Genomic DNA, 13,168 nt, shown 5'->3' on the forward strand with positions numbered 1-13,168 from the left:
AACAAGCAGCCCAGAGTAACTGTGAGACACCAGAGCTGCCTGAGCCAGGTCAGTGGGGTCAGACACGAGCGGGGAGCGGGGAGCCTCCTAAGCGGCGCCATCCTCTCTGGCTCCTCTATACACAGTTACAGGTAACCAGGAGTCCAGCATTTTATGCACCAGCTGTAGCATCACCTCTGTCCCCGAGTTCTACCCAGGGCCTGACCCCAAGAGTCAATTACAGCTGTTTTCATTGTGCTCATCGGCTTCCAGCATCCACCCGGCCCTGCTTTCAACAAAGGGTGGATTCCCATGAACTCGCGTCTTTATTGCCAGCTGGTTCCGATTAGAGATGAACCAGTAAGACGAGGGGTAATACAGTCGCAGCGTGTTCCTAAATGTAGCACTTTTCCATGTGTTTTGATTTACCGGGTGACCAATAAAACCCAGCCCTTCAACAAGGTGGATTCCATACCTCACATGTTTTGCTTATTTTGGTAAATGCAGCTTTTCAGAGATTGAAAAAAGATGGGGGGGTGACTTAGGCTGATAATATCTCTTGGAGTGTGTGTGTATAACAGCTTGGATAAGTGTGGGAGTGTGGGAGTGTGCATGATGGAGTAGTCAGAAGCTGGGTCTGTCTGGCAGGGTATTAGGCGTTGATTTCAGAACATCTAATATTTCTATGCAATATTGTCAGCACCCTTGGTGAAATGGACTACGAATCTAAGAAATCAATAACAGGGATGTTTCCTCCCTCGTTTTGTGAACAGGGCTCTTTCTTCCAAAACGTCTATCTTTTGTCTGCTTGTCGGCCCCCTCTGAAGGCAGTTGTGACTTAGCAATTTTCCTCCCCCTCGTGCTGGATGGAATTGTGGACGGTAGAGGCAGCGTGATTTTATCTGAAGCAGAGAAAGCCCCACCTAGTAGTTTCTGGCCTGGGAGATATTCTGTAGGGCTCCCGTTGAAGTGAAGGACAGTGTCTTAAACACAGAGATGGCCTGGGGAGATGAGTACCAGGATGGTTTGGGTCCCACTCACAAGACAGTCCCTCGGTCTAGAATAGGAGCCGGTGACGGGAGGGCAGTCCTAACCCACACTGCTCCGAGGGGCCCTCCCTCCCTGCACCTGGGCTCTGTCCCACAGGGGCGGCCTGTGTGTCGAGAGGACGCTGTTCACGCAGATCCTGCAGCCCAGCGTGGCACGCAGTGGCACTCCATGTATGTTGAGCATCACATGCAGGATCAGAGAGGGTGAGGGAGAGGTTATCTGAGGGAGGTGGATTTGAGTCTAGTACTATGGATTCTGTTCAGAAGGAGGGAAAAAAGAGGTTTTAAATGAGACACCTTAAATGGGACCTGAATGTTGGGATCACAAAACCAGAAGGGGACTTAGAGACTACCCAGCCTGGTCTCCTGTGATGCATGGAGCACTGTGCCTTTAAGAACGGGAGCATTTTACACTGTAACCTACCATGTCATTTATTCAGAAACAAAACTACAATGACAAATCCCTGCCCTCATGGGGTCTACACTCCAGGTGGGAAAACAGAAAATCAACAGGCAAACAAGCAGGAACAGCAGGTGACAAAACAGAGCGCCACACGGGCGATCAGGGAAGGTGTCTCCAGCAGTTCCTGACGAAGTCAAACCTCAGGGAAGAGACAGCACGAGCGTTCCTGCAACAGCGAGGGGAGTCGTGATGCACATGCACCCAGGCGGGTGCCACTACCCAGGGAATGGGGGGCATTCAGCGTGTCAGCCCCAAGAGTCGGCGTATCTGAGACCTGTACCCCAAAGTGTGCTCAGGCCTCTAGGTGTGAAGACAGTCGTGGCCATGGCAGACGTGGGTCTTTGGTTGGTTTGACCAAAGACCCACCATTATCCATTAAAACTTAATAATACAGTTTTTTTCCCCCTCTATTTCCCTTAAACTTAGCAAGTTTTTCTGGCATTCAAAGAAGGAAAAACAATCCAGGACAGATATTCCTTACTTGTATCTTTGCAAAAGACAATGTGCAGAGGAAATGTCCAGTTGCTTCCTCTTCCGGGGGTCACCGCAGAGGCTGAAGTCCATCTCTCATTTGATCACAGTGTCCCTGGCTTGTGGGGCCGCATCATCACTCTCAGGAGGAGAGTGGAAATAAGGTCAGTCTTCCCATTGGGCCAACCTGTGTGAAGAGGGCACTTTATTGTTTTCAAGTAGTTCAAAGGTGGTGGAAAAAAATCCCTATAAAAACAGGCAGGAGTTTATTAAAACTCTAATGAGCGTAAAGTTGCAGACACAGCGATTCACTAATGGGCATGGGTTCCTGAGTTAATATTTTTCTGTTCCCACATGGAGAGATGTTGCTGGGTGGAAGCACCAAGCTGACGGAGCCAGCCCAAGTTCTCCTGTGCCAGCCCTGCCTTACGCTCCCCACCAAAGGGGACCACACTCTGGAGGAGGTCTCTGTGTTATGTCTACCGTAGGCGTGGTTCAGTTTCCACCATCACTAGTAGGATCAGCTTTACACAAAGAGCTGGGGGTGGGGCTGATCAGCTTCCTGCTTGGTAGCCAATATTTAACACCAGCCTGCTATGGACAGGCTGGAGAAGATTCTGCCTGGAGAGATTCATGCTAGGGGAGCAGGAAACCATATCTGGGGAATGTGGCACCTGAGTTGGTGCCTTGTCACTGGTACTGTTCTACTTTTCATTACAAAAGTTGAGCTATTTCAAATCCTAAAAGATGATGCTGTGAAAGTGCTACACTCAATATATCAGCAAATTTGGAAAACTCAGCAGTGGTCACAGGACTAGAAAAGGTCAGTTTTTATTCCAACCCCAAAGAAAGGCAATACCAAAGAATGCTAAGACTACCCTACAATTGCACTCATCTCACATGTTAGCAAAGTAATGTTCAAGATTCTCCAAGCTAGGCTTCAACAGTATGTGAACTAAGAACTTCCAGATGTTCAAGCTGGATTTAGAAAAGGCAGAGGAACCAGAGACCAAATTGCCAACATCCACTGGATCACAGAAAAAGCAAGAAAATTCCAGAAAAAAAACATTTTCTTCTGCTTCACTGACTACACTAAAGCCTTTGACGGTGTGGATTACAACAAACTGTGGAAAATTCTTAAAGAGATGGGAATACCAGACCACCTTACCTGCCTCCTGAGAAACCTCTATGCAAGTCAAGAAGCAAGTTAGAAACAGACATGGAACAATGGACTGGTTCTAAATTGGGAAAGGAGTATGTCAAGGCTGTATATTTCCACCCTGTTTATTTAACTTATAAGAAAAGTACATCATATGAAATACCAGGCTGGATGAAGCACAAGCTGGAATCAAGATTGCTGGAAGAAAACAAAAGCCCAGGTCCAGACGGCTTCACAGCTGAATTCTACCAAAAATTTAGAGAAGAGCTAACACCTATCCTGCTCAAACTCTTCCAGAAAATTGCAGAGGAAGGTAAACTTCCAAACTCATTCTATGAGGCCACCATCACCCTAATACCAAAACCTGACAAAGACCCCACAAAAAAAGAAAACTACAGGCCAATATCACTGATGAACATAGATGCAAAAATCCTAAACAAAATTCTAGCAATCAGAATCCAACAACACATTAAAAAGATCATACACCATGACCAAGTGGGCTTTATCCCAGGGATGCAAGGATTCTTCAATATCTGCAAATCAATCAATGTAATACACCACATTAACAAATTGAAAAATAAAAACCATATGATTATCTCAATAGATGCAGAGAAAGCCTTTGACAAAATTCAACACCCATTTATGATAAAAACTCTCCAGAAAGCAGGAACAGAAGGAACATACCTCAACATAATAAAAGCTATATATGACAAACCCACAGCAAACATTATCCTCAATGGTGAAAAATTGAAAGCATTTCCTCTAAAGTCAGGAACAAGACAAGGGTGCCCACTTTCACCATTACTATTCAACATAGTTTTGGAAGTTTTGGCCACAGCAATCAGAGCAGAAAAAGAAATAAAAGGAATCCAAATTGGAAAAGAAGAAGTAAAACTCTCACTATTTGCAGATGACATGATCCTCTACATAGAAAACCCTAAAGACTACACCAGAAAATCACTAGAACTAATCAATGACTATAGTAAAGTTGCAGGATATAAAATCAACACACAGAAATCCCTTGCATTCCTATACACTAATAATGAGAAAACAGAAAGAGAAATTAAGGAAACAATTCCATTCACCATTGCAACGGAAAGAATAAAATACTTAGGAATATATCTACCTAAAGAAACTAAAGACCTATATATAGAAAACTATAAAACACTGGTGAAAGAAATCAAAGAGGACACTAATAGATGGAGAAATATACCACGTTCATGGATTGGAAGAATCAATATAGTGAAAATGAGTATACTACCCAAAGCAATTTATAGATTCAATGCAATCCCTATCAAGCTACCAACAGTATTCTTCACAGAGCTAGAATAAATAATTTCACAATTTGTATGGAAATACAAAAAACCTCGAATAGCCAAAGCGATCTTGAGAAAGAAGAATGGAACTGGAAGAATCAACCTACCTGACTTCAGGCTCTACTACAAAGCCACAGTTATCAAGACAGTATGGTACTGGCACAAAGACAGAAATATAGATCAATGGAACAAAATAGAAAGCCCAGAGATAAATCCACGCACATATGGACACCTTATCTTTGACAAAGGAGGCAAGAATATACAATGGATTAAAGACAATCTCTTTAACAAGTGGTGCTGGGAAATCTGGTCAACCACTTGTAAAAGAATGAAACTAGAACACTTTCTAACACCATACACAAAAATAAACTCAAAATGGATTAAAGATCTAAACGTAAGACCAGAAACTATAAAACTCCTAGAGGAGAACATAGGCAAAACACTCTCTGACATTCATCAGCAGGATCCTCTATGACCCACCTCCCAGAATATTGGAAATAAAAGCAAAAATAAACAAATGGGACCTAATTAACCTTAAAAGCTTCTGCACATCAAAGGAAACTATCAGCAAGGTGAAAAGACAGCCTTCAGAATGGGAGAAAATAATATCAAATGAAGCAACAGACAAACAACTAATCTCAAAAATATACAAGCAACTCCTACAGCTCAACTCCAGAAAAATAAATGACCCAATCAAAAAATGGGCCAGAGAACTAAATAGACATTTCTCCAAAGAAGACATACAGATGGCTAACAAACACATGAAAAGATGCTCAACATCACTCATTATCAGAGAAATGCAAATCAAAACCACTATGAGGTACCATTTTACACCAGTCAGAATGGCTGTGATCCAAAAGTCTACAAATAATAAATGCTGGAGAGGGTGTGGAGAAAAGGGAACCCTCTTACACTGTTGGTGGGAATGCAAACTAGTACAGCCACTATGGAGAACAGTGTGGAGATTCCTTAAAAAACTGGAAATAGAACTGCCTTATGATCCAGCAATCCCACTGCTGGGCATACACACTGAGGAAACCAGAAGGGAAAGAGACACGTGTACCCCAATGTTCATCACAGCACTGTTGATAATAGCCAGGACATGGAAGCAACCTGGATGTCCATCAGCAGATGAATGGATAAGAAAGCTATGGTACATATACACAATGGAGTATTACTCAGCCATTAAAAAGAATACATTTGAATCAGTTCTAATGAGGTGGATGAAACTGGAGCCTATTATACAGAGTGAAGTAAGCCAGAAGGAAAAACACCAATACAGTATACTAACGCATATATATGGAATTTAGAAAGATGGTAACAATAACCCTGTGTACGAGACAGCAAAAGAGACACTGATGTATAGAACAGTCTTATGGACTCTGTGGGAGAGGGAGAGGGTGGGAAGATTTGGGAGAAAGGCATTGAAACATGTAAAATATCATGTATGAAACGAGTTGCCAGTCCAGGTTCGATGCACGATACTGGATGCTTGGGGCTGGTGCGCTGGGACGACCCAGAGGGATGGTATGGGGAGGAAGGAGGGAGGAGGGTTCAGGATGGGGAACACATATATACCTGTGGTGGATTCATTTTGATATTTGGCAAAACTAATACAATTATGTAAAGTTTAAAAATAAAATAAAATTAATTAAAAAAAAAAAGATTGCTGGAAGACACATCAATAATCTCACCTATGCAGATGATACCACCCTTATGGAAGAAAGCAAAGAACAACTAAAGAGTCTCTTGATGAAAGTGAAAGAGGAGAGTGAAAAAGCTGGCTTAAAACTAAACATTCAAAAAATGAACACAAGGGCATCTGGTCCCATCACTTCATGGCAAATAGGGAAACAATGGAAACAGTGACAGACTTTATTTTCTTGGGCTCCAAAATCACTGCAGATGGTGACTGTAGCCATGAAATTAAAAGATGCTTGCTTCTTGGAAGAAAAGCTATGACAAACCTAGTTAGTATATTAAAAAGCAGAGACATTACTTTGCTAACAAAGGTCCATCTAGTCAAAGCTATGGTTTTTCCAGTGGTCATGTACGAATGTGAGAGTTGGACCATAAAGAAAGCTGAGTGCCAAAGGATTGATGCTTTTGAACTGTGGTGCTGGAGAAGACTCTTGAGAGTACCTTAGACTGCAAGGAGATTAAACCAGTTAATCCTTAAGGAACTCAATCCTGAACTGGAAGGACTGATGCTGAAACTGAAGTTCCTATATTTTGGCCACCTGATGCAAAGAGCTGACTCGTTAGAAAAGCTCCTGATGCTGGGAAAGACTGAAGGCAGGAGGAGAAGGGGCCAACAGAAGATGAGATCTTTGAGTGGTATCACTGATTCAACAGACATGAGTTTGAGCAAGCTTCAGGAGATAGTGAAGGACAGGGAAGTCTGGCGTGCTGCAGTCCATGGGGTTGCAAAGAGTTGTACATGACAGAGCGACTGAACAATGACAACAAAAGTTTCCTTTTGAAAGCTTAGAAAATAAAGATGAGCAAGAAGAAGATCAGAAACCACTAAAATGACAAAGATCATATACTTCATAACTGGGGCATCATGAATAATGACACTGGGGGGAAACCAGGCACAAGCTAGGGACCTGCAGGCAGCCTACTTCTAACGCTGCTCCCAAGGGTGACCCTGCCAACATTCTGGAGTATGTGCTTCTGCAGCCCTGGCAATGGTGGGTCAAGAAGACACATTCTGCCAATTCGTGAATTCTTGAGAACTACACAGTCAAGCAACTGCCTTTATGTCGCCTTCCTCACAGTAGTACTAGTACGGAGAATATTCAGAAAGGAGTCAAGCGCAGGGGTGTATGAAGTGTGTGGACATGTATGCCTGTGCCTCACTGGGGTGATAGAGAAACCGCAATATACTCATATTTCGGGTCTATGCTCAGCAGTCGAGCTGGCATCTCACTGGATGACCACTGTCTAACACCAATCAGAGGATGCTTTCCTGACACTTGTTTTCATTGCTTTCATCATATGAGGTTTGTAAGTGCCAATAACGATGATGGTGATGGTGGTGATGGTGATAATGTTTTGCTGGTGATGATGGTGATGTTTTGATGGTGATGATGGTGAAGATGGTGATAGTGATGAGGATTATGGTGTGATGATGGTTACGCTGATAGTGAATGCTGATTGTGGTGATGATGGTAACGACCTGATAGTGAGGGTGATGATAATAATATGGTGGTGGTGGTGGTGATGACTAACACTTATATGGATGTCACAGGTGCCACGCCCTGGTCTAAGCCCTCTGCATACATTAACCTCCTTAGTTCTCATAATTGTGCTGTGAATGAGGACTTATAATTTCCTCCATTCCACAGACGAGGAAACTAAGACCTAAGAGTAAAGTCCCTTGTTCAATCTCAAGAGTGACATTTTGGAAAAACTCACTGAGAGCAGTGGTACAGAGGAGTTAAAAGAGTTTTGTTTCTTTGGATGCAGTAACTATAACTATAAAAGCTTGTTTTTTAGCTCATTTGGAAACTGAAGGTTAGCAGGGTCTCTTTGCTCTTTCTTTTCTTTCTTCCCTTTTTAGGTATTTATTTTTAAACATATGAGCCTCTGTTTCACTGACAGTCTGTGAAAAATATTTGTCCCTTTTGAGGTGTTTATTCACCCTGGAAAACTGGCTGCCATCCAAACACTTTGTTTTCCAGCTATCAGTGTAAACTGAGGATTCGCATTCTCAGGACAGTTAGGTATTGTTCACTTGTTGAAAACACTTTAAACCTCACGCTGTTTACTTCATTGCTTTTACCTTGTTTATTGTATTAAAACACAGCACAAACACAAAATGGAAAACAGACAGGACAGACGGAGTGTGTTTAGGGTATTTCATGGGTCCTGACAGCTTCCCCTGATGTGGAAGCAAAGGGGAGATGGTGAAGAAAAGAGCCATTGCAGTCAGCGCACAGCACAGGGCACCTGAGAAACCGGGGTGTCCCCGGGGGAAGCAGGCGTCCACTTGGAGCAGCGGCCATCAGTCTTGACTAGGTCCTTCTCAAACTTTCACGCTCCTTCTGGGTCGGTGGGGGCGGGGGGCATGCTAGGTGTCCAAGGTAAAACTAGGGGAAAGCTGAAAGCCAGGGACCAGACGAACTTCAGTCTCGGGCAGGGAATGAGCAGACAATAACTCAGCAGTTACACATCGTGGGGAACATTCTATGATGGGCAACGGCAGAGGCCATTCTGTTGTATTAATATTTTCCTTTTCCTGAGCAACAAGAGGGGTTTGGATGATTCTCTCCGCCCCCACCCCCCCCGCCAGGTAGGCTGAGCCCAGGTGGTTAGTTCTGGCCAGTGGACCATGAGCAGTGATCTCTGGCACTCTGGGTCAGGACTGAGTTCCTGACACTCTCCTGGCTGAGCCCAGGGTGCAGCCACCATCCTCCCGGGGCCCTAACTGGCTATCTAGACAGGGCCCCAAGGAAACAGAGGTAAACCTTTATTGTGTGACATCACCAAGGTTCTTGGGTTAAGCTGTCACTGACCCATCTTGCTGATACAGAGGGGAGACCCCGCAGTGCCCTGGGGCATTGGGGAGGGTGGTGGGCAGAGACGGGGGTCAGTAGGCCATCCTCAGGCGCCTGAGGGGTAAACTGAGCCCAGAAGGAGCTGGGTGGCAAATGGAGGGAGAGCGTCCTGGCAGAGGGAGCAGCCTGCGGAAACGCCGACAGGAGAGAACTTGGTGCATCCAGGGAAACGCGCACGGTCCAGCAGGAAGGGAGAGGAGGCGCAGGTGTGGCTCATGGCGGGGGCCCTGAGGCCTGCAGACCATCCTGAGGTCATGGTCTTAGCTCAGGCTGCCATGACCAAAGACTGCAGACTGAGGGCTGCTCACGGTCTGGAGGTCGGGTCCTGGGGAGGTCTCTCGTCCTGGTTGACAGACAGTGGCCTCCCCTCTGTGTCCTCTTCCTCTTCTCCTGGGTCACTGATCCCATCGTGAGGGCCTCACCTGCTTACCTTGGAATTACTGGCAAATCCCACCACCGTGGGGGCAAGGCTTCAGCAGATGGAGGTGCGTGGGGTAGGGTGGGGGACACAATCTTAGGGCGCTGTGAAGACGGCAAGGATTACGAGGACGCTCTGGGCAGGGGGTACACGGCCACCCCACACAGCAGCCTGTGTGGCCTGGGCCCTAGGGAGGGAAAGGCTGGAGGGAAGGGAGGCCCTGTGAGCGCCTTCTCTCACCCACTCACACATCGCTCCGCAAATACACACTGAGGACCCACTGCATGCCAGGCACCATTCAGGCATGGAGGACACTGCAGGGAGCACACAGACCCAGAGCCCTGTCCTCATGGAGCTCTCATGCAGAGACACACGCGGGGCAGGGACACGGTGGGGAGTCTGGGTTCTCTTCTGCGCGAGTGTTGTGTGTCCACAAAGTGCTCAGCACACTCAAGCAGTCTGTATTCCAGACGAAGGTCTGGCAGTGCCCCCAGGGTGGATGGGGGGCGGAAGAGGACCACCTCCCTTGCCACCAGCCCTCTGACGGATTAACTGGTTTGTCCTTGTAATAATGCATTTTAAGAAAAAAATTACATAACCAACACAATTGTATTGTTTACGATGAAGGCGAGTAAAAAGGTAATGAGGAAGGTGTCAATTCAAAGTCGATTCCAAGAAATGTTCATCAAAAGAGTGATGGAAGGGACTTCCCTGGTGGTCAAGTGGTTAAGAATCCACCTGCCAATGCAGGGGATACACGGGTTTGAACCCTGGTCTGGCAAGATCCCACATGCCGTGGAATGGCTGAGCCCGCACACCCCAGAGCCCGTGCTTCGTAACAAGAGAAGCCACCACAAGAAGCCCACACACCACAGCAGCCCCCGCTCACCGCAACTGGAGAAAAGCCCGTGCAGCAGAAAAGAGCCAGCATGGCCAAAAAATAAATAAATGAAATTATTAAAAATAGAGATAAATTAGCTGATTTCTGCTCTGCATTTCCAGCCATCAGTTTCATGAATATAAAGCACGATTTAATTTTTTTTTTTTTTAAAGAAAGGAATCCTGGAAGACGTGACAGGAGGGTTAGTCCCTATGCAGTCGGGAGGGAGGTGGCGCCCGGCGTGCAGGAGGGAAGGGCCACTGCCGGCTCCCTGGTGCCAACCTTCCTAGGTCCCTTGAAGTGAAGTCACTCAGTTGTGTCTGACTCTTTGCGACCCAATGGACTTTAGCTTACCAGGCTCCTCAGTCCATGGGATTTTCCAGGCAAGAGTACTGGAGTAGGTTGCCATTTCCTTCTCCAGGGGATCTTCCTGACCCAGGGATCGAACCCGGGTCTCCCACATTGTAGGCAGACGCTTTACCGTCTGAGCTACCAGGTCCCTTGAAACTAGGACAAAGCTTCTCAACCACCAGGTGACCCTATGCATTCAGTGGCGCGGTGACTGCTTATCATCCAGACCGAAGTCAATTTCAAAACTCATCCTGCAGAGCGTCTGGGTGAGGAAAAAAGAAAAGAAAAAGAAAATGGGGAGATGCAGGCTGCCCCATGGGCTGGTTCTCAGACAAACAGACAGAAGCAGGTAATGGGCATCCCCCGGGAACTTGGAAGCCTTGGTGACAGGCGTGTAGTCTGCCCTGGGCCCAAGATCCAAGGTGCCCAGGGAGGGCAGTTTCTGGAAGCCACTTCTCGCTGCTGCAGGGACCCGCCAGTGCCCTGTTTGTGGGGTGTGGACACGGACCCTTCCCCCGATCGCACCCCATCCGGGCACCATGCCTGCAGATGGCATGGAGGTCATCAACTCTCAGCATTTGTTTTTGGCTTTTTCCACTGCACATGCAGTCAGCTATCGGGCCAGACATGTTTTGCTTTGTTAATTTGTCCTGGTCTGTGACTGCAGCCTTGAGATGGGATCTAAGGGCGGGCTCTATCTGCATTGACACAGGAGTGCCAACTGTGTCTCTTTGATGACAAGATAAAAGCAGTTTGCAAAAAAGGGGGAGAGCAAAGTGCATGCAAAGCAGAAGGCCCCGGGGAGGCGGCCACTGAGCCACATCTGCAGGAGATGGATGGACATCTCGTCTTCCCTCTCTCCATGAGACGCGTGGTGGGTGGCGGATGGCCGAGTCTCCGCTGTGTGAGCTGAAGAAGCGCAGCTCCCTGGAGGCCCACAGCACACTCGGCAGCCCACAGTCCTGGAGGGCTCCTGCCTCATCAGCCACGTCGGCCCAGTGAAACTACTCAGCAGAAACTGCTGCCACCTTGCATGTCCTCGTGTGTTCTGGGGACATAACGGAGGACAAGGTGAACCCACCCTGTCCCCACAGGGCGGCCCACAGATGGGAGCTCTCAGAACAAGAGTGGTCTTTTCTGTCCCCAGTGCTATCCTGGTTCCCTTCCTGCCCTCCAGCTTCCCTCCTGGGCTGCCGTGTCCACGCCTGACCCTGAAATAGCAGGGGCCCCCAGGGCCCGGCTGGCCCACTTCCTGCTCCATGGCTGGACCAGACTTCCTCATCCATCCCAGGATCCCCGAAAGCATCTGTCTGAGCCCAGCAGGGATCAGCCCTCTCCCGGACCACCCTCCAGCCGTGTCCCCTGGGATCCACCCTGCTCACCTGTCCACCACTGGGCAGCCTTGCATGGGGTGGGGGACACGGTCTCCACCTGAAAATCCAAGCTGACCCTCAGCCCAGGCCATGGTCACTGCAGGGCTGGACCCACCTGGCCCACTGGGCCCCCTGTGCCCCCTCCCTCTATCTGAGTCCAGTAACAGGAGTGGTCCTAAAAAACCCAAGGAGATCTGGACGCAAGAATTCCAGCCTTCTTGACCTATGAGCTTCCAGAGGCGCTGCCTCCCCTGCACGCCTGGCCTGCACTCGCACTTTCCTGGGCTCCTAAATCACTGTAGACGGTGACTGCACCATGAAATGAAAAGACGCTCGCTCCTTGGAAGGAAAGCTGTGACCAACCTAGACGGCATATTCAAAAGCAGAGACATCACTTTGCCAACAAAGGTCCGTCTGGTCAAGGCTATGGTTTTTCCAATAGTCATGTATGGATGTGAGAGTTGGACTGTGAAGAAAGCTGAGTGCCGAAGAATTGATGCTTTTGACCTGTGGTGCTGGAGAAGACTCTTGAGAGTCCCTTGGACTGCAAGGAGATCCAATCAGTCCATCCTAAAGGAGATCAGTCCTGGGTGTTCATTGGAAGGACTGATGTTGAAGCTGAAACTCCAATACTTTGGCCACCTGATGCAAAGAACAGACTCATTTGAAAAGACCCTGATGCTGGGAAAGATTAAGGTGGAAGGAGAAGGGGACAACAGAGGATGAGATGGTTGGATGGCATCACCAACTCAATGGACATGAGTTTGAGTAAACTCCAGGAGTTGGTGATGGACAGGGAAGCCTGGTGTGCTGCAGTCCATGGGGGCAAAGATTTGGACACGACTGAGCGACTGAACTGAACTGAAAGAGAACAAGGCTCTGCTCATGTCAGGCAGCGTGAACTCCAGGAGAGATGGCTGAGCGACAGAAGAAGAATGTGGGACTTGGGGAGAGCAGACCACCATCTGTATGAGAGGAAAGCAGGACGCCCCCCACCCCATCACGTCCCGTGTCCCTTGGATCTGGGGGCCATGCTGCCTCCTGAAGGGACTGCCGAGCTGGGAGTGGGCTCCATCCTAACAGCGAGGTGGACTTGCAATCCTGTTTTACTCAGAGGCCTCTCTGCTCTGAAACTGCTTCCGTCTCC

At 47.5% G+C, this 13,168-nt stretch overlaps 1 long non-coding RNA gene across 1 annotated transcript in view; it reads right to left on the reverse strand.

Moving 5' to 3' along the window:
* Positions 1-1,434: 1,434 nt before the first annotated feature.
* LOC147353061 (uncharacterized) overlaps positions 1,435-13,168 on the reverse strand; it is a 199,028-nt gene continuing 187,294 nt past the window's right edge. Inside the window, exons 7-8 of the long non-coding RNA XR_015145341.1 lie at positions 1,973-2,149; positions 1,435-1,657 (exon numbers count right to left, since the gene is read on the reverse strand). This is a non-coding gene — a long non-coding RNA (uncharacterized LOC147353061). The remainder of the gene's footprint in view (positions 1,658-1,972; positions 2,150-13,168) is intronic.

This window comes from Bos grunniens, chromosome 18, assembly GCF_055505025.1.
Source record: "Bos grunniens cultivar Pamir isolate PY7600 chromosome 18, Bosgru_T2T1.0, whole genome shotgun sequence".
In the NCBI taxonomy this organism is placed as follows: domain Eukaryota; kingdom Metazoa; phylum Chordata; class Mammalia; order Artiodactyla; family Bovidae; genus Bos; species Bos grunniens.